The sequence below is a fragment of the Myodes glareolus genome, chromosome 21, assembly GCF_982192425.1.
Source record: "Myodes glareolus chromosome 21, mMyoGla1.1, whole genome shotgun sequence".
Classification (NCBI taxonomy): Eukaryota; Metazoa; Chordata; class Mammalia; order Rodentia; family Cricetidae; genus Myodes; species Myodes glareolus.
Window position 1 is genome coordinate 49229153 of NC_142046.1, and position 21258 is coordinate 49250410.

Genomic DNA, 21258 nt, shown 5'->3' on the forward strand with positions numbered 1-21258 from the left:
TATTAATTCCTGGGCTAGGTATCCAGGCAGGTTCTTGACTCCTTCTCTGGTTCACAGTTAGCATAGCCCATTGTTAACATGCCCATTTGGTGGTTCTTTCTACTTGGTAATTGTACAATGATATTTGTGTGTGCGCACACACACACACGGTGGAGGTGCTGGTGTTAGGATGAATTCTCATTACATACTTCTGCAATTGTTTTTCTTCAAAGACAAATTTCCCTTATTACAATCCATGAATTAATACTTTTATACCAGATGCTCCATATTATTTTCTCCATTATAGTGAAATATCTCCTCAGATTTTTTAGCTCAGTCCTTTCATTTTTCATATAAACAGAAACAAAGAGGGAAGGGATGACTTTCTCAACACTATGCGAAAAAATTATAGGAAAATTGATAACCATCTCTTTATGGATACATAACACTACTATGTTTAGACAGTATAGTAAAATACATCAATGTGGATTGAGGAAATGTATCTAGGACACTCTTCAAAGTCATTATTTTACCTACTAAGTATCATTTTTGACCCAGACAGTCTTAAATTCCAACAGCACAATAGTGTTGAGAGAGATGGAGACCTTGCGAGAAACCCCTGAACAAGTTCTTGATCCCACAACCAAGTCAAACCAAGATGCCAGTAGGTTTTGTTCTTTGTAAAAGGGAAGCCAATTCAGAGCAGTTCTGTCCAAATATATCATCATGAGCTAGACCTGGAAATATTAAATGATATAAATCTTACTCTGATATTGGAGGTCAAATATGTATTAATAGATTTTAGTCCAGTAGGGCACCATAAAAATCAGTTGGGTAATCTTCCATTGCCTTCTTTTCAGGAAGGAAGAAATGGGTGTCCATGGAATTGCGGATGGTGTTTATCTCAGGTAATAACTTTTTAACCTTCCTGGCCATCTTAGTCTGTCCTGCTTTCAAGTACTTAGACAAAGCCATGTATGTTGGTGAGTCTTGTCACAATTATTTCTCAAACCCGTGGGTGAATATCACCAACCTGATCCTCCTCCTCTCAGAAGTAACTTTGTCTTGGCCAAGAATCTATTCACCTGTTTCAGATTCTGAGTTGGCTTCTACTGATCCCAGCTTCAGACAGCAATTCTCAAGACTGATAGATCTTAAGAGTTAATAGTAAGCATGATTTAAAAATAACCGGAAAACCCCACCCTATCCTGAAGTATTTTCTCTTGTAGATATAAAGTATGACCAACTCCCCTTGGGAATATATCGTCAAAGAACAGCTACAGCTAAATTTATATAGGCCACTGGTGAAGTCACTGGATGTACTTTGTCTAATTAACAACGACAACGTCTGCATAAGATATATATTATTATCACCAACTTATAGTTGACAGAACAGAAGCTCAAAGACTTCAATAGCATGCCCAATTTAGCACAAATAAGATATAATATAAGCAGTCTCATATTTCAGTCTTTCTGAATCTACTGTACCCAGGTCACTCGACCTGGCAGACTAATGTCTAGAAGAACCTTGGGCATCCTTAAACTCATTATAGTTTACATGTAAGCAATGTTTGGCATTTTCCCCGTCTTTTATTTATTTAAGCACCTTTTTACTTCGCGGTTGTATGTTCATTCATGCTTGGCCAAGGGTAGGGCAGACACCTGTACTTTGCAGTCTGCTTGATTGAGTGCAGGGGCAAAGCTGTGTCGTGAGCAACCTCTAATCCTTTTGTCCCTGCCAGATAACAGGAAATTAAATCACTGTGATTTGCTCCAGGCCAGAAGTTCATTGACCAGGACAAGGTCCCTTTACTTACTGTTTTTTTAGCTTAAAGATACCATTAACACCACAATGCCCTATAGCCAGAATAAAGGAATGTTTTCAAGTAATGGATAGAAGGTTTGTCCTTAGAGCCTGAGATATATGCTATATCCATCAGTTTTTGTTGCCACATTTAGATCTCATTTTCTAATTTGACTTAATCTTCGATGTTGTGTAATTGAAATCTCTAATGCTTAGGGCACCAACCATGAGATAAATACTTCCTTGACCAGTCAGCTGGTTAGTAACTGGATAATCACTTCTTGTCAAGGTCTTCTGTTAAGTACTATTGTTTGTCATATTAGGTAATAGAGAATCGTTACAGGAATTAGAAAGAAAATAGATCTTGGAGTAGAACATATTTCCAACCTATCATCCTCTCTGCTCACTGCAGATTTATGTCAAACTATGCAGAAAACTGATGCACCCCATCTGGCATCTCCTAAATCTCAGCATCAACTCAAAGCCCATGTAACTCTCACTTGAAATCTGTCTGACATTGTCTCTACCATCTAAGATGATTTAGATTTATCGTCTCTACTACCCAAACCAGGAATGTGTGACATCTAAGTAGACTCCATCCTGAGGCAAGATTCCTTTCTTGTCATTTTTCATGATATACATCTTTACACTTTCAAGGAAATCAGAGAGTTCCAAAAGCCTATCTGACTTTTAAAATTTTTACTTAAGTTCATGGTTTTTAATTATGAATTTTACTACAAACTAATGAAAGGTAAGCATCCCTTGGAGGTCAGCCTGAAAGGTTCAGTATGTTAATGCTGGGAGGAAAGCCACAGTCCATGACTCATGCACACTAGTTTCTGGCTTTGACTACTCACTATACACCATCCCTGAAGAGTTTCCAGCATCTTTGGCCTTTATTACATTTTCTGACTAGTGAGAGACAAAATATTCTTCATACCCTATTTTTTTCCGGGTCAAAGTTGCCTCAAAGAATATCTTAAGACAATTACATTGAGCAATACAATGACAGTAGAATATACAAGCTTAAATGAAAATTCAGTATTTCGTGATTTTTCAAACAATTAAGGGGCAAAGAGTTAAGTTAAGTTAAGTTAAGTTAACTTTTCTTTCTATACATAACTACATTTTCTCACTCATAAGGCAAAAATCTTATGGCACAACTAATTCATCTACTTAGTGGCTGATGAATTGTTTAGAGGTTGCTTGAAAGATAGTTCTTTATTTCAGAGTCCTTAAAAACACATTAGGTTCAATCTAAATGACCCAGTAAGTAAGGCGCTTGCTGTAAGACAGAGAACATGAGTTCAGTTCCTGGAATCCTTTTGGTAGAAGAAGAACATTGGTTTCCTCAGATGGTTGTATGTACTCTGACCTTCCTGCATATATGATGACATACAGACACACATACGCACACACAAACACACTTAATTAATTAAATGTATTTTATTTAATAAAAAACAAATCATTTGTGCATATAACTTAAGAGACTATATTCCTTCCTTCTGAGTACCTCTTCTTTCAGAATGTCATTTTAATGTCTGTACACTATTTTCTTGTGTTGTACGTCACTAGTACCTTTTCAGTTGCTGTGGTTAAACCCCATAACCAAGACAGCTTATGGAAGGAAGGACTTATTTGAGCTTATGTTCCAGAGGGTTAAGAGTCCATAACTATCACATAAGAAAGTGTGGCAGTGGGCAGATACGGTGACTGGAGTAGCAAGCTGCGCACTCACATCTCAAATAGCAAGCAAGAATTGTGCAAGGGGATAGCCAGTAGCTTTGAAACTTCAAGGCCTGCCCCACTGACAAATTTCCTCCAGCAAGGCAATATCTGCTAAGTCTCCCCAAACAGCCACCAACTGGGAGCCAGATTTTCAAATGCCAGAGCCTGTGGGGAGGAGAGTCTCATTCACACCACACCACCGAACAATGAAGTGATTTCCAGTACTTATCTAACTAGAGTTTACAATCTAGACCCTTATATTGAAATAGAGTCAGACATTTTAACATTTGTCCTATAAAGTATCTTAATTACGCTTAAAACACTATCTCATGTGTAGTGACTCGACTCTATCCAATACCAAGAGGTCAGCTCTGAAATCAAATACATACAATAAACATTATACATACAGAACAGGTTGTATTTATATATTTAGTAATATATATATGTGTGTGTGTGTGTGTGTGTGTGTGTGTGTATTTCAAATAAAAACAATTACAGAAAAAAAGGCCATGAATTTAAGAAAGATTAAGAAAACTACCTAAGAGGGATAGGGGGGAACAAAGGGAAAAATTAAGGAATTATAACTTCAAAAATAAATATATTATAAAACAATATTTTGGATTAATAGATAAATATTCAATGCCATTTTAAATTCCTGCTTTATGATTTCATTCCTTCTTAGTTCTTATGATAACTTTTACATTTACAAGCATTGACTGGGCAGCCCATCAATTCATTATCAATCACAAGTGCCTCATTTACACAGCTGATTATTGGATGCATTTCAGTGTGCCAGGGTGACCTAAGGAAGAATATTTTGCCCAGGTGATTTGTGGGGCAAGAGAAATTATGGAGAAAGTCCCAACCATGAGAGAGAATGAAAGCCTGCCCACACTAAGGGACAGGTGAACATCATGAGGGGACCAGCCTGTTGAATGGGCAGTTGGGCCCAGGTTCTAGAAAGACTAATGAGGGCTGATGGAAGACGGGCATTATCTGATTCTTACTTCACTCCTGAACACAACTAACTCATCGACCTACCGACAAGAACCTGATGTTTCCTGCTTCCATTCCTTCGTTGTACAAGGGCAGGTGCAGATGCTCTAGGAAATGGGGGAGAAGAAAAGGGAGCAGGAAATGGAGCTAGCATGTACACCCCTACACTTAAGTGCTCCTTGGCATGGGAGGAAGGGCACTGTCTATAAGTGCTTCCAGGGTTACACCTCAGCAGAATCTGGGGTAGGACCTACTGCCAAGGAAACCATGTCTGTTCTATGCATGTCTTCCTAGTCCTGCTATATAAGGCCCCTATTTAAATTGTTAGAAGATGAGATCTTGCTTTATTTCCTAACATATTGCCCTGTCAAATTCTGTCATTTGCCACATGTGATGGTGCGTGCCTATAATCTCAGCACTGGGGAGGATGAGGCAAATTCGAGGCTGCCTAGACTACATATGGTCATTCAAGCTCAAGATAAATAGAAAGAAAGATAGATGGATGGATGGATGCGCGGATGGGTGGATAGATAGATAGATGATAGATAGATGATGGATAGACAGACAGACAGACAGAAAGTAAAGTGATAGACAGATAGATAGATAGATAGATAGATAGATAGCATTTTGATAAGTTGTTTTTCTTCATCACTACACTCTTCCAGCCTTTCTGTTATGATATCTTCTCAGCTTCCCCTCTATGTATGTGGATGCAGGCGTAAATAATGTGCAGAGGTGGCTTATCTCAAACCCCAGGGCACAAGGGCAAAAATAGCTGAGGGACAGTCTGTTGAACGACAAAGCTGCAAATGTGGCACTCTACTCTGCAGACATTCCTTCTCCAAGTACACTCATTTCCACTTTAGAGATAGAATCTGCATTGTGTAATGTGGTGTGTGTGTGTGTGTGTGTGTGTGTGTGTGTGTGCGCGCGCGCGCGCATGAGCACACATATGTGTTGGATCATGGCCACCTTGCTGACCTGCAGTGCCCAGAAGGGTTCTCCACAGGCATTGTTCCAAAAGGAACAAAAGAACAATTGTTTCTTTATACAAGCTCAAAATGGAAGTGCCCTTTTCAATACTGCCTAATATTGTAAAATTCCTATCTTTTTTTAATTTTTTTTTTGACTGACTTTAACCACTGGGTCACTCATCCACAAAATCGCTCTCTAGGTGTCTCTGAGTCCTTTGCTCACACACAGCCGGCTACATTTTTTTTTAAGGTGGAATCACATTTCATTTTCTTGTTTGTTTTAAGCTAAATTTAGGACTGTGGTGTCTCAGTTCTTAATGGTGTCTGTTACAACTCCCAAATTAGAAAACTCTTCAGACTTCTCCAGCAATGTGTTGTTCCTTTGCTCTTTCAAATCATCTCATGGTGTTAACATCATAACTAATATTTGTACAGTGCCTTACAGTTTACAAAATACTTTCAAACCTATCATCTCTAAAAACAGAGGTACTAGGAACTCTCTTCCAATGGAGGAACAGCCTTGAAGACAACGCCTGGCTTAGGATGGAGACATATGCCGGTGATCCGGTACTTGCCTGACACCTACTATGACCCTGGGTTCAAATCTTAGTATCACTTTCCTCTACAAAAGTATTGTGTAGATTATGTTTGCCAAAGGCTATACTGATGCAGACTTTAGATGAAAGCTGGTCACCTAACTCCAGACACCTCAAAGTTCATCATGCCATAATGCTTCCTTTCTTGTCCCTCCTGTCCATTGATGGCAAACATCATAGTTACTGTTTAACAAGACATAAAGCAAACTTCATATTTAAAAAGTCATTTGGAAAGCAAATTGTATGCTTTTGTCAACATGAAATCAAGACATAAAATTAGAACTATGAACTTTTACAGACATTAACAACTAGCATTTATTATTTATAATGCAGGACACCCATACAAAGTATGTTCCAAACTTTCTACTACAGTTAGCATAATGATGATTCTATGAAAGCAGTATCAACAGCATCCTCCTCTCAAGGTGAGAAACTCAGTTGTAAGAGGGCATGCACCTCACTTGAGCTAGAAAGTGGTATGTTGGGGACTTGAACCCAGTACATGGGAGTCCATTGAGCATGCCCTTACCTCCTATACCATTGAGTTAAGAAGGCTGGCTCTATAATCAACTTTCAGTTATAGCTCCATCTGTCTATTTACTGTCAACATTAATGAGAAATATTTTCACTCTCTAATTTAAGGGGTTTTCTGTAAAGTAATAAAACATGTTCCAAAATTCAGTGCCCAGGCACCAGTTAATAGATGTCCACTCACATCCTACTGACACTAACTGCCCTTCATTTATTTATTTCAAGCATATGCGATGAGCATGTGCTATGTGTGCCATGCTCCAGTTTCTACCTACTTGGTTTATGGAAGCTCCCAGGGCCACCTAGCCGTACTCCCTTCTTCCCTGTACTTAAACAAGTGTTTTTGTTTATAGAGTCCTTTATCTTGGCCTTTTTGCTGTTGTTTCAAATGAAGTTGTAACTACAGCATCATTTTCTGCAGGGAGCATAAATACTCTATCTTGTCCAGATAGTTTTCATTCAAAATGTTCACCGTTGTGTGATTATTTTCTAGAACTCTTTAAGTGTGCTATTATTACGTGCAAAAACGAAATCAGCTTTCACTACAGACACCTCCCACCCACACTACATTATTTTAAGTCAGAGGCTTTCTACAAAGGACACCTTGATTTCCTGTTTCATCTTCCTTCCTGCCCATAACCTTATCATGAACAAATCCCTTTGGTTTAGGGCAGTGGTACCTGATGGTTCTCTACATGCAGTGGAATTTGTTTTCAAACACCTGCCAACCCCAGGGATCCATTGTCTTTCTCCAAGATTTTAACTTTCTCTTTTCCTTAACCCTTAAATTTAATTGGACAAACTTTCAGTTTGCTTTTGATCTACTGTGACTTGGTAAAACACTTCTACAAAACCTGACTTAGAAAAAGCAGCATTTTATATACAATATCATGACGTAAATTGCATCTCTCTGAAAATGGACAAGAACCAAGACTCTGAGCTCAATGTCAAGCCTGACTCCCTTGCTATAAAACAAATTTGAAATTCCTTTAATTGGAACAGACGCTTTATGATCTGAATATTTCTGTAAACCCATCCATACAACCAATGTAGCCAAAATAAGAATATATTAGCAGGCACAAAATTATAAATTGGACATGTGGATGAGCTTTATTGGTATTGTAAAAATTTATGGTAAGACTTTCCATCTAAATGTTCTAATTTTGAGGCACCACATTAAAAATACACTAAGAGTTGTGGTGGCACCAACAAATTAGGAGTTGAACTTATTTGGATTCATGGTGCTCACTCCAGATAATCACATCTTTAAACATCTAGCAGATGGCCAAACCTAAGTCTGGTGAGCTTTCTCAATAGTGATGAAGCCAACACACAATATGGCAGACCATTGGCAAAGATTTAACATCACCTGGAAAAGAAGCTTGTGGATGAAAACTGTGTATCTGAGAGTAATTTCCATAATACTGACAGAATAACTGTTTTCATGGCTGAATCCTAAGAGTCTCTGTGTATGACTAAAGTCTTGTATAATTTGGGGCTAAGTCTATTACTGAGTAATGGATGAATGCAGTAATAGAGGTACATGAAACTGCTGAATGAATGACTCTGTGTAGGGAAACAAAATCTTCATGGGAGGAGAGACCTATTTGGCTGGTACTGGTGATTTGTTGGCATGTTAGAATAATCTATCATATAATTTTATCTATGATAACTGTGCCATAGTGTTCATCATTGTCATTTAATAACTGAAAGAATAAGTAAGGAAGGATTCTAGTTTTAGGGATTTCAGTGCAGGATCAACTATTCTACTGTTTCTGGGTCATGGTGTTGCAAAAGATCATACCAGAAGGGCATGTCTCCAGGATGCAGAGGAAAGGAGATGAGAAAGGGCCAAGCAGATATACCCTTCAAAATCACACACACACACACACACACACACACACACACACACACACACACACACACACACACACGGTGGGAGGAGAAAAAGACGGAGCTACTTCCATTACCCACTTTCTATAGTTTCTTCTCCTCCCAGTAGTTTAGCCCACGTCTGACCGCATCCATGGATTACACCATTGATTAAGTAAGGCTCTCCTGATCTGATAATCTCTAGAACAGGCTCACAGACACGCTCAGCGGTGTGCTCTATTAATCTCCTAGGCATTTCTCTTTCCCATTCAATTTATCATCAAGATTAACTATCAAAATAATGGAAGGGAAAGGGAAAAGAACAAGGAACATTATTTGTGAGGCTTATGAAATTGTACCGCAACAGTGAACACCTGAAAGGTGTGTATCTGTCAGGCTGTTGCAAAGCCCTTTAATTGTAACTGCTTTAATCCTCACGTTCTGCGTGGTAGACACTGTTTGTATTTGATTTTCACACCCAAGGAAAGTGAGATAAAGAAACTTTTCACAGCTAGCCTGAAAAGAATAGGCTGCATCTAACATAGGGGGTGCATCTGTGACCCGAAGAGGGAAGCTGGGGGAGAGAGGATGGACACAGAACTGTAGTGAGGGCTCGGGGCAGGCCTGCTTTTCGTCCCGCCCGGTTCCTGCCCAGCTAGCTTAGCCCCGGAAATAACAACACACAAATTGTATTCATTTAAGCACTGCCTGGCCCATTATCTCTAGAGAGTTAGTTACTGACTAACTCTCATATCTTGATATTAACCCATTTCTAATAATCTGTGTAGCACCACGAGGTGGTGGCTTACCGGAAAAGATTCAGCATGTCTGACCTGGTGGCTGGCTCCATGGCGTCTGCCTCATAGCCCTCTTCCCAGCATTCTGTTCTGTTTACTCCACCTACCTAATTTTCTGTCCTATCAAGGGGCCAAGGCAGTCTCTTTATTGACCAATGAAAATAACACAATAGACAGATAACCCTCCTTCATCACAGAACGGCTGTGGAGAGTTCCACTACAGCATCCGCATCAAGCTGTTTAATAGTTCTCTTAGATGGCTTCCAGTCTAATTTGCTATTTTTCAGAAGGAGGGGGCAAGGGGGAGTAGGAGTCATCGCAGAAGCCTTCCATGTCCTTCCCTCTCCACTGTGCATCTCAACTCATCAATCTCACAGCAACATTAGGCTCCTTGCTCTTCAGGTCAGCAGCAGCACTGCAGCTCGAGTCTGTATTTATGTCCATGGCCCATATTACTGCAGAAAGTCAAGTGGATGCCCGTAGACTGCTGCCACCTGAAGCCATGTTGATGCCTAGGCCATGTTGCCATTGAGGGCCATGTCTGAGTCCTTGGTCCTCTGCAGCTGGGGTCTGTGTTGATATCTATGACTGGCTCCATGGTCCTACTACAACTGGGGAGGGGGTTGGGCATGGTTGTGCTCTGTGCTATTACCAGAAACCTTGTGGAGGCCCAGTGTGATCTTAAAATCACCTCTTCGACATGCCTTATTCAAGTGGTTTCTGACTTTTTAAAACAACAAAATGAATACAGTTTAATTGTTCAGCAGACATGGCAGCCACATCACCTTCATTTCACAGATGACCTGGGGAGGCACAGATAGGTCTCGGATAAGTTACTGATTGTACAAAGGTGCTGGTAACATTCCTAGAAGAACTCAGTCCATCATTCTGCCTTTGAATTTACTTGCAATGGAACTCATTCTCCAAAGACATTTGTATTTGTCTCAGATTCCCACAAATGAGCTGGTGAGGTGCTTCATTATACTTCTAATGGCCTAAAAAGTCTTCTGTGGTAAAGACGTGATGTGTAATATCTGTATAGATGGTGGCCCAGAACGTGATGATGTTACCGAACTCAGTTCAATTGTGTGTATCGGGCATTCTGCCATGCTTTGATTGTGAACGTTATTATTTAGCGTCTAAGTTCAAGAAAATAGAAATTGGTTAGTGTAAATGGAAGGACCTAGAGTGAATCACAGAGAAGCTTCAAGGCTCTTCTATTTCTAAGCAACATCTCACCCTTCCCCACTACAAGGGCAAGCCATTGAACTACAGGGTTTCTTGACATCCGAGGGGCACATTTGTAGTTTTATGAACTGTCCATTGCTATAACAAGTCAGAAAAGCCAGTCTATGGAAAGTTCTAGGAGATACTTCCTAGTTGTATTTTTAGAGCAAAATAATAAGGAAGTAAACATCCATTGTCCCAGTAAATATGCATCCTAAGCATAATGTAAAGTTTTTTAAGAGACAGTGGTTGTCTTTGACCTCCTTTCCTTCAAGTTTACAGTTCTGTTACTTGTGGCTGCTACTAGAACATGAAGCTAAAGTAATTTCTTTGCAGGTTCCTGCCCATTATTGCTGTAAGGCACGAACAAATTTTCAGTTGCTGTGAACATGGCCTGAATGCCTGGGAACATTTCCCAGGCAGCTCAGACAGCAATATATGAATGAGGAAGAGTTCCACACATCACATGACTCTTTGGTCAAGAAATCAGAAGCATCGTCATTTTACCTGAGGCACACAAGGATATAAAGAACATCTCAGCAGCTATGTGGTCATGTTTTTAGAGTGCTCGGATGTGGATGGGAAAGATTAGAAAACAAACTATGAGCAGTTCTCTTTTAAAATAACTTTGTAACAATCCAACCATCTATTATCCCAAGATCATTCCTCGGATGCATGTCTGTTAAAACAAATCAGTGATGTACAGTGGAGAATAAAAGACAGGTTCTAAGTCAGCTGGCTTTTTAAAAATAAAGTATTCTCTAAATCTTCAATTCCTTTCTCTCTTTCATTTGAGAGAAAGGGGGAGAGAGATGCTATCCATCGTTGCTTGAATTCCGGTATTCTTCAAATAACCCATTCATGATTGTCATTTTTCTGCCTCTCTCTCATTTTTAACACATGCAATATTTTATTTCCCATTCCGCTTTGCTTGGGCTGCCAGCATCTCACTCCATTCAAGTAACTGGATTTGTGCATGGTTTTATATTTTTAAACAATCACTCTAACAATACCCCAACAGTCTCTGGAGGAAGGAAGACAATCTTAAATATAAATCAGCCTGAGTGGAGTGAAAGCATGCTCAAGGAAGGCATTCAGTCCCCTTCCGATTTCCAAAGCCATGCTGAGAAAGTGCTGAGACCAGCTACAGAGAACATGGCAAAGGTGAAAAATGACAGTGTGAAAAGCCCCCAGTTATATCAAATTTTGCTTCTTTATTACTTTGGACTTGTCAATAAATCTGAGAGTCATGCCTTTTTAATATGTTTCCTGGGTCTCTGCTAACTCCGGCATTTGGCAAGATGAGATTCCAGGAGAATGTTCAGAGTCTCCTTGCTCCGACTGCAGCTGAACATCTCAATGGGCCAGCCACGGAGCAAGAACAGTGAGAGAGACAAACTCCATTGTGTTTCTTTCCTTCCTTCCCAGCTGTTGTAGCAGGGGCTGCTGATGTTTGATATGAAGCATGTATTTGAAAAACGTTTCTAAAAGGCACAAGGCACATTGTGCAAAACAGGCAAGCACATCTTTCAGTCATATTCTGTATGTGTGTATATGTATATGTATATATATATATTTACATACATATAGAGAGGCATTGTTATATACACATAGAAATGTATGAGTATATGTATGTATATCAGTAAGGAATAGAGAAGTGGTTAAAGATGTGAAAATAAATAATACAGGATGGTCCATTGAATCCCCAGTCTGTTTAAAGTGTCTTAGACATGTCATATTTATTCTTATAATGATCCATTTTGAAAGGTAAAGCAGAGAGTTGGTGAAGTGATAGTTTAGTGGGAAAGTGCGTAAGGACACTTGCTGCACACCTGTGAGAACCTGAGTTTGGGTCGCAGCCTGCACATAAAACATCCAGGAGAGACTGCATGTGCACGTAACTTCCACACTATGAAGGCAGACGCAAGAGTATTGCTGATGTCTACTGGCCACCATCCAGTAGCTCCAGTCCCCTAGTAAACGCATGCAAACACAAAGAATAGGAGAAAGAAGACAGAGAACTAAAAAGTGTTGATTCAAAGCCCATACTCAGTCTCCTACATGTTATCACATTCATAAACATGTTATTCCCTTTAGTTTATTAATTAAAGGTCAAATAATGGCAAAGATAAAGTGTGTCTCTGTCAAAAAGCTTCTAGGTTGAAAATTCCAGAATGTGAACTATAGCCAACTGACTAGGTATCCTACAGTGCCAAACCTAAATTCCCATTTTTGCCTATGTAAATATATATCTTAATGCATTCAGAAAGGAAACTCATCACACACACTGACACAGACACACACACACTGTCACACACACACACACTCACTCACTGTGAATCTTTTATTTAAGAAACTAATGTTTATATTTACATATAAAAATTGTGGTCACTCAATACACGAGTAACATGCTAACGGAACCCAACACATGTGGTTGTGTGAAAAGACAACTTAAGATGCCCATCTAGTTCCTCAACATCTTGTCTTCACTGCAACACACATAAGACCCCCTTTTGAATGGATTAGGGCACAGCAGCAAGGGGTTGGATAAGAAGAGAGTGGCCTTAAGATGCAAGGCCAGCAACGTAATAAGCTCCATCACTCATGCAGAATTAGACTGCTGTCGAGCTAGATTCATAAATTCAAAAGATTGCAGAAGCTCAGCTAGAATAAACTCAAGATGTTAGGACTCCACAGAATTCAACCAGTGAATTCACTGTCATAAATTACTCTTCCAGCAGCAATTAATGACAGCTATTTTTCCCTTTGTTGAATCTGTTCCCAGAGATCACAGAGGAAACATTTTTTTCCAAAAGTTATTTTCTACATTAATTCTTTAGATTTAATTGTCTTCACAGTCAGTCTTAAAAACGTAAAAGAGAGTTCGGGGTCAAAGGTTCTTACGTTCTCTGTGTATGTACCCTGTGCTGGGTATTCTGACAGGGTCTTTGCCTGAAGAACAGGCTAGTAGTATTTAATATGTATTAAATGGGTAAGGAAACTGTTATATTTCTTAATCTGTATCAGTAAAAACCAACTCCCCCATCAAACTCATATGGTTTGACTGCAAAGTCTGAACTCTGAGATGATTTTCAATGAATTTAGAGCTGGTCAAATGAGTATATTCAGAGGAAGTTAAACAAGATCCGTGCCAGCAAAGAAGGGTTATGTACTGTTTCAGTTCTGGATCTTAGAGTTTTTTAAAAAAATACAGATAAACTAGAATATGCTGAGGAAAAGAGCAACCTAAATGGTAGAGGGCTCACAACCACTTCAGCTAAAGAAGGATCTTGGTGGCTAGCAATACTCAACCTGGAGAAGAAAAGGCTCACTATTGGTCTGTCTTAATACATCTGAAGAGCTGTACTGGAAATGAAAGGAGTGAGAGAAAGGAGGGCCCTGGAAAAGATTGTCTGCAAGACTCTTTAACAGACTATTTCTTGATATATTCCTCAGGACTCCAAGGAAGTGGAGCTATTAGAGGAGACTTGTGAGCTGAACATGATACTGAATTTTCCGTTAGTGCACTTTGATGGTGGCTGTTATAACTCAGATTTAATTCATCCATGGGGTTTCAGGTGTTGTAGGAAGGAAATTTAGATGTGGACGTATTCATGTTAAACTAGAAGCCTTTTCCAGACTCATGAGTCAACATATAAATGCTTCATGATTACAACACACCAAAATAATGTGCTAAGATTTCTTAGGCATTGAGTGCCTATATTTCCTCTTCTCTTTCTGGGAAGCTGTATGGAGAATCTGAATGAGAATGAGAAGCTGAATGAGAATGATCCCCTCTCAGGGGCTTAGGTATTGGGTGCCTGGTTGCCAGTTGGTGGAACTGTTTGGGAAGGATTAAGTCTTTCCCAGTGGTTCTCAACCTTCCTAATGCTTTAACCCTTTGATACAATTCCTCATGTTGTAGTGATCCCCAACCATAAAATTATTCCACTGCAACTTAATGACTGTAATTCTGCTGCTGTTATGAATCATAATGTAAATATCTGTGTTTTCTAGTGTTCTTAGGCTAACCCTGTGAAAGGTTTATTTGATCCACACAGGAGTCATGTCCCATAGGTTACAAACTGCTGAAATAGGAAGTGTGGCCATGTAGGAAGAGGCATGAAGATGGACTTCAAGGCTTCAAACCTTGTTCTCTCTCTCTCTCTCTCTCTCTCTCTCTCTCTCTCTCTCTCTCTCATTTTCCCTCCTTCCCTCCCTCCCTGTCCCTCCTGCCTGTGGGTCCAGACATAAGCTCTCATTTCTCAATTAATGTTCCAGTGTCATGCCTGGCTACCTACTACTATGCTCCCTAACGTGAAAATCGTGGACTCTAAACCTCAGGAACTGTGCGCCCCAGGGAACTGTGTTCTAAGTTGCCTTGCCCATAGTTTCTTATCCTAGCAATAGGAAAGTAACTAAAACAATCTCCTAAGGGAAAGAAAGTCTGTGAGAAATGACACTGGGAGCCTTTCAGCCTTTCGGTTCTGCAAAGGGATTCTAAAATGGTAGACACAGGACTGTGGAAATACATGCAGAAGTTGATAAAATAGCTCACAAGAAAATGTTTCTAACAGAAAAACATGTTGACATTATAGGGAATAAGTGTCACAAGTTTGAGAGGCAACCATGCTAGTTAACAGAATCCTTTTTGGCTGAATGCCACTGTGCAACTATCTATGGAGTGGGTTGATGAGTTAAGTATTTGAGTTAGTTAATTGAAAGATCAAGTTCATTCTCAAAAAGCAATGACATTGATCTTAATGACAAACAGAAAGCAGAGGTCTAACCTGTTTAGCAAAGACCCAGGAGGCAGAATCAGTTACAACTTCAGCTTTTACTGAAGAGATCTTCCCCGCAAGGAACAACACACAAGAGTTTTCAGAGGTCACCACAGTCACATTCTTCTTAGATGTGTTCCTCTTTAGGTCTCAAATACTGTTGATATCTTCTGTATAAACCACATGCACATGGAAGTAAAAACACAACTGTAGTAGGAAGCTGCTTGTTTGTTTCCTGGCTGCCCAGACCCAAAATAATCCCTCAGAAACTATATCACTTAAATCATGGCTTCCCAATAGCTTAAACATATTTTAGCTAGGTCTTACATCTTAACTTAACCCATTTCTATTAATCTGTGTATCACCACATGTCTGTGGCTTACTAGCAAAGTTCTGACATGTCTCTCTCTGGTGGCGGCTCCATGGCTTCTCTCTGACTTTTCCCCTCCTAGCTCTGTCCTTCCCTATCACAGGCCCAAAACAGCTTCTTTATTAACCAATGGTATTCACAGCATACAGAGGGGAATCCCACGTCGCACAATAGTTGTTGAGTATGTTACTCAGACCACAGTTCACCTCCATCTGAGATGTCAAATGGCTCCTCAGATTTCTTGGCCTTTCCAGTGAACTACTCAGTTTTTACTGGTTGAGTTATGTGATTTCCACTGTGGGACTAACTGTTATCTATATTTGAAATCTAGAAACAACTTCATATATTCTTGCAAATCTTCTGTTTGCTGACATGCAGTATCTTTCCAAATTCTCCCGATAGTTGTGGATTGAAATGTACAACTACAAAGACGGCAACATAAATAAATAGTCATTCCCTTGTGAACAGGCTTGAAATGTTCTGTCTCCCTGTGCTGTTCTACTGACTTTTCAATTTCACAGAGATTAACTTGAGTCTAGATTCCAACCCCTCACCCTTCTTGCTAAAGAGGAGTTTTATCCTTTCAGCGTGCTAAGCCAATAACAACATGGAGTGTGCAGAAAAGGATAAATTACCCATGTTTCTAGCCAATACTCTGTGAAATAGGGGGATGTTTTTAATAGAATTGTTGATCTTAACTTTCTCCAAGTAACAGTCCTTTCTAAATTAGAATTCCCAAATTACTCCCAAACTTCCAGCACTATTTGCTAGTATAAAAAAAATCCCAAACATACCTTTTAAATGTAGTAGCTTTCTTGGGTCAAAGGAGGGGATGGAGGAAGGTGAATGAAGATAGGTTTCAAGAGGCATTTGTCTACAGTTCTAAGGTCAAAGACTTTCTTGGAGGGTGCTATGTAAAGAACTATGGTCCAATGACACTGTTTATTGCATTTTAAAAAGTATAGGAAACCATACTCATCAACTACCTATTTTCTATGTATTTAGAATTTAGCTTGCTCCCTTTTGAAGGTTAGACTAATTTGTCTTCTCACATTGCTCTCTCTTTTCTAATATACAGATGCTTTCTTTATCAACGTCAATATCACTAGACTGCAGACTTCTCTTAATTCTGAAGATTAGCCAATAGTAGATGGACAAATATGGATATTTTCAACTTGAAATTGGGTTCCAACTAAAAAACTCCAGCATAATTTGAACCTATCATTTCACAAATCTAAAAGATATTCAATATGCAGGTAACCATGCACCTGGCAGCATACAATGGAATTCAGCATAGAGAATCAGCTGTTAGCCATCTTGACCATGTGTCTGACTGAAGCCATGGCTCTCTTTCTCTACATTATGAGAGAGTCTGAAACCGGTGTTTTTATTCTAGGAAATATCACATGCAAAAATATAGTTGCTATTAAATGGTATACAAACTGTATGCCATTATATAGTTGAAGAATTCTAAGTTAAGCCCTCATCAGTTGGTCACTATCTGTAACTTTAGAATGAAGGCATTAATGAAGAGGGAGGCAGCCTATTTTACCATCTACTTCACTCTAAAGCAGCTCTGCTGGTGGATCTTATGAAGCTACACGTTGGGTCCTACTCAGATTGGGGCAAGTGGAAAAGACTTAATATCTTTTGAAAGTAGTCCACTGTAGCCACAGTGAAGCTAGACAGTGCCTTCAGCTTCTTTGGTCTCAGGCAGAAAGTGAAGCATACACTATAGACTGTACCTACAGGATTTTAGAGTCCATTGACCTATTTCACTGCAGGAATGTCAGTACATACTAACCCCAGTAACCAGTGAAGCCACCATTTTATATGATGTGCTTGGATCCAGGATGATACTGAAAAGGAAAGCCTAGCTGTTTAAACTTTCATGTAAGCAAATCAAATGTGACAAGTAAAATGTTATGATTACAGGATGATAGAGAATAGATTTGTACCTGTATTACAGGAGTGCCCCGTGGATAGGCTCCAATAAAAGTCAAGGGTACAAATATCTTTCTCAGATAGTCTTTTGGATATTAGCAAGGGAAAAACTAAAAGTTGCCTTTATATAAATGTTTAAATAATATTAGTAATATGAATTAACAAATAATGTAGTTTCTACAGATAGCTCATAGAGATTGGAGCATGTTTTAGCTTTTCCTCATGAGATCATCACAGTCTGGCTTCCAAGTGGGAACCTCACCTTTGCCACACAGCTAGTCACACCGTATTCTCATGGCTGGCACTGTCATGGAATCTCAACTTCCATTACCACCTCATCTGATTAACACAATGATTCCGTCCATCTCTGGAAGGTTCTCCCTCCTGCCCTTGTTCCAAGCTTTTGATTCAGAAATAAACCCTTGGCATGGTCCAGACAAGCACTGAGAACAGAGTACAAGTTTTGTAAAGAAGCTTCTCTGCTGTTTTGAGGATGCCCTTGGGACCAGGCTTGCTAGGCTCTCACTGTCATAGACAAGAGCCTCTGCATCCCTTCGTTGCTAGCAGTCAGATTGTTTACCTGGGTGAGATGGCACTACAAAGGTGGAATACAGAGGCAAAAAGAAAAAAGGAAATAAAAGAAAACGTGGCTGTTTAAATATACAGTAAGGTTGCAGAACCAAGCCTCCCTCTGGAGACAATCCTTCTACTTTATTAGTAGGTTCAGTGTGAGTCAGGTGTTGGACAACTTGCAGTCATGCATATTCCAATAATTAGATTCATTTCTTCGACAAGTATATACTGCAAATCTGTTAAGTGCCAGACTGGGGATCCAAACATGGTGAAGACAATCATTTATGTCCTCAAACAAATCTTTAGGAAAAGCAAAAAAGGAAATACTCAGGTGGGTGGTGGTGTAGTAACAATGATCTGGGGGAGCATTGCTTACGGAGCTTTGTAGAAAGAATGCAAACTGTCTAACATGTTGTGAGGCCCTGCCATTCTCGGTGCTGGTGGTGAAGACTTCGACCTCTCCAGATATCCATTCTACAACTTCAAGACTCCAACTTTGGTAAATCAATAATTAATCCTTTCTATGAATCAAGCTAAAAAATCTGTTAGTCATTTTACTTTTTATTGCAAAATAGCTGAAATAATTAATTAAGAAAAGGATCTTTGGGAGGAGTATTCAGGCAGTTTCTAATCCATGATTGACGGGCAAATTTGAACAGGGACCATATAGAAACAGCACATCATGGTAAAGGAATGGCAGAGGGAAGCCATTCACTTCATCGCTCAACAGGCAAAGATAAAGGATGAAAATTCAAGCCTCCATTGGGGTCATGTCCTTAATGACGTAAAGACCTTCTCTGGGCTGCACTTACCAAAGGCTCCATCATCACCTTTTATTCTCCATCATCCACGTTTTAACACAATTTGGAGACCAAAAATTACATGCTTAGGGGAGACTCATCCAACACTCTAGCAATATCAGTGTGCCTTGAAGCTTATCCATTACAGAAATAACCCTTCAAAAGAAAGTTTATTTTTGACCAAATGAGAAGCCAAAAATTTGATCCCAGTGATGGAGTAGTGCTAGCTAGCTATTATAATGTTGGTGACAGATGTATTTAACTGATTACTATATTAAAGCTACTTAGGAACTTATTGGGACCAGATGAAGGCACATTAATAGGTTCAGGGAAATGATATGCCACAAAAAATTAATGGTGTAAAGCAGAGCATTCATTTGTCTTTCCTGAGGTGGAGATGATATCTCTCTACCTAGTACATCTTAAAAAAAAGACTAATGAATCTAAATGACTCCAAACTATCTTACGACAGAAGCTTAATTTACCAATCCTCTTCTGCATATTGGCCTTCCACCTTCAATCCAACACTTAGTAGAAGCTTGTTTTATTATAGCAGCAGAGAGGGTTCTTTTTTTAGTTAGCTTTTACACTTATCTAATTTTTATTCTTTGGTAGTTTCACGCCCACTTATAATAAAATTTCATCCTTACCAGTCTCTGGTTCTCTATATCAGCTTCTTTTATCTTCTTATGCAGCTTTTCTTCCCAAACAGTCATCTTCTTACTTCATTTGTGTGTGTGGCTCACAGAGTTACAGAGGGTTGTCTGCATGAGCATGCGTGGAAGGTTCTTTATGCAGTGCAGCTGAAGTTACTGTACATGACCTATGCAAAATTCATCCCAGCAATATTTCATCATGGAAGGTGGAGGAGGAAGGGCTCATGAGACCCCATGCTTTTTTTTTTTTTTTTGCAGGGGCGGGGGTTGATGTTTGGTGTTTTGAGACAAGATTTATTTGTAACTTTGGAGCCTCTCCTGGAACTAACTCTTGTCTCTTGTAGACAAGGCTGGCCTCAAACTCATAGAGATCCTCCTGCTGAGTGCTGGGATTAAAGGCGTGCACCCCCACCACCCGCCAGCCCCATGCTTTCTTGAGGGACTACTGACAGTTAATGGTGGCGAGGCAAGGATGTCACTTTTCACTGTGGAACCATGATAAATTACCCACACTCTGCTAATGGACTGTTTTAAACCCTTGTTTTCTAATGAAGTACTTGTACCTGCCAATATTTGTTTTCAGGGTGTTCTTTATCCACTGTGCAGTGAAAACCTGTTGCTTCACCATTATGGATTAGCTATTTCCAACCAATGAGTGTGGAGTAAATTGTGATAGAGGTGCAAGTTGCATAACATGAGGAACAAAGCTAAAGAAGTTTGTCCTCGGCTGTGAAACGAAACAAGCTGAAGCCTACAGGCTGTGAGGTGTTATCATGGGACATGCTTTAAGAAAATGAAGAAATGGAAAGCTGAGGAAACAAGTTAAGAAAAGCCACAATAAGACAGGGACACTCATTAAAAGAGAGAAAGGCAACACGGTCCGCAGCGGGTGTGAGGCGCACAGTGAGGGAAAGCACCTGTTCTGACTGCAGAATGATGACCTGCTGTAACAGAAAGAACTTGACCCTGAGCTCCAGGCGACTTATATGTAGGTTTCCTGCTAACAATTTTGAAAATTGTTATCCTATCAGTTACATAATTCTGTTTGTCAATTGTCTTGGTTAGGGTTACTCTTGTTGTGACGAAACACTTTGGTCAAAAGTATCTTGGTGAAGAAGGAATTTATTCTGCTTCCTCTTCCTTATTACAGTTTATATCCAAAGGCGGTCAGGGCAGAAACACAAACAGGGCATGAACCTAGAGTTAGGAGATAATACAGAGGCCATGGAGAAGTGAGGCTTATGGACTTGCTCCTCATAGCTTCCTCAACCTGCTACTTTATAGAACCCAGCACTACCAGCCCAAGAATGACCCTACCCACAGAGAGGAATTTCGCATGAAGCCCCACTTAATATGCCAGGCTTTCCTACAGACTCATCTTTCGAAGGCAGTTTCTTAGTTGATATTCCTTCCTCTCTGGTGATTCTAGTTTGTGTGAAATTAACATGAAGCTATCCATCACATCAATCTTGAGTTCTAGAATACATGACTGCTCAAAACTATATTTCAAGCATCTATATAAACTATGAATAACATTACCATCTTAGAAATGAGTGCCTGACTTAAAGAATTATACCAATTCTTACACAATTATATATGTACACTGCTTCTTCTCTTCAGTTCTACTTCT

At 39.6% G+C, this 21258-nt stretch overlaps 1 protein-coding gene across 5 annotated transcripts in view; it reads left to right on the forward strand.

Annotated features, from left to right (window-relative positions):
* Positions 1–21258, forward strand: part of B3galt1 (beta-1,3-galactosyltransferase 1) — a 517332-nt gene that overhangs the window by 384397 nt on the left and 111677 nt on the right. For 4 of the 5 annotated variants that reach the window (XM_085681008.2, XM_048425922.3, XM_048425921.3 and 1 more), the window contains one exon: positions 840–887. The exons of the other annotated variant lie outside the window; for it this stretch is intronic. The gene's annotated coding sequence lies outside the window, so the exon portion shown is untranslated. The remainder of the gene's footprint in view (positions 1–839; positions 888–21258) is intronic. 5 annotated transcript variants of the gene reach the window in all.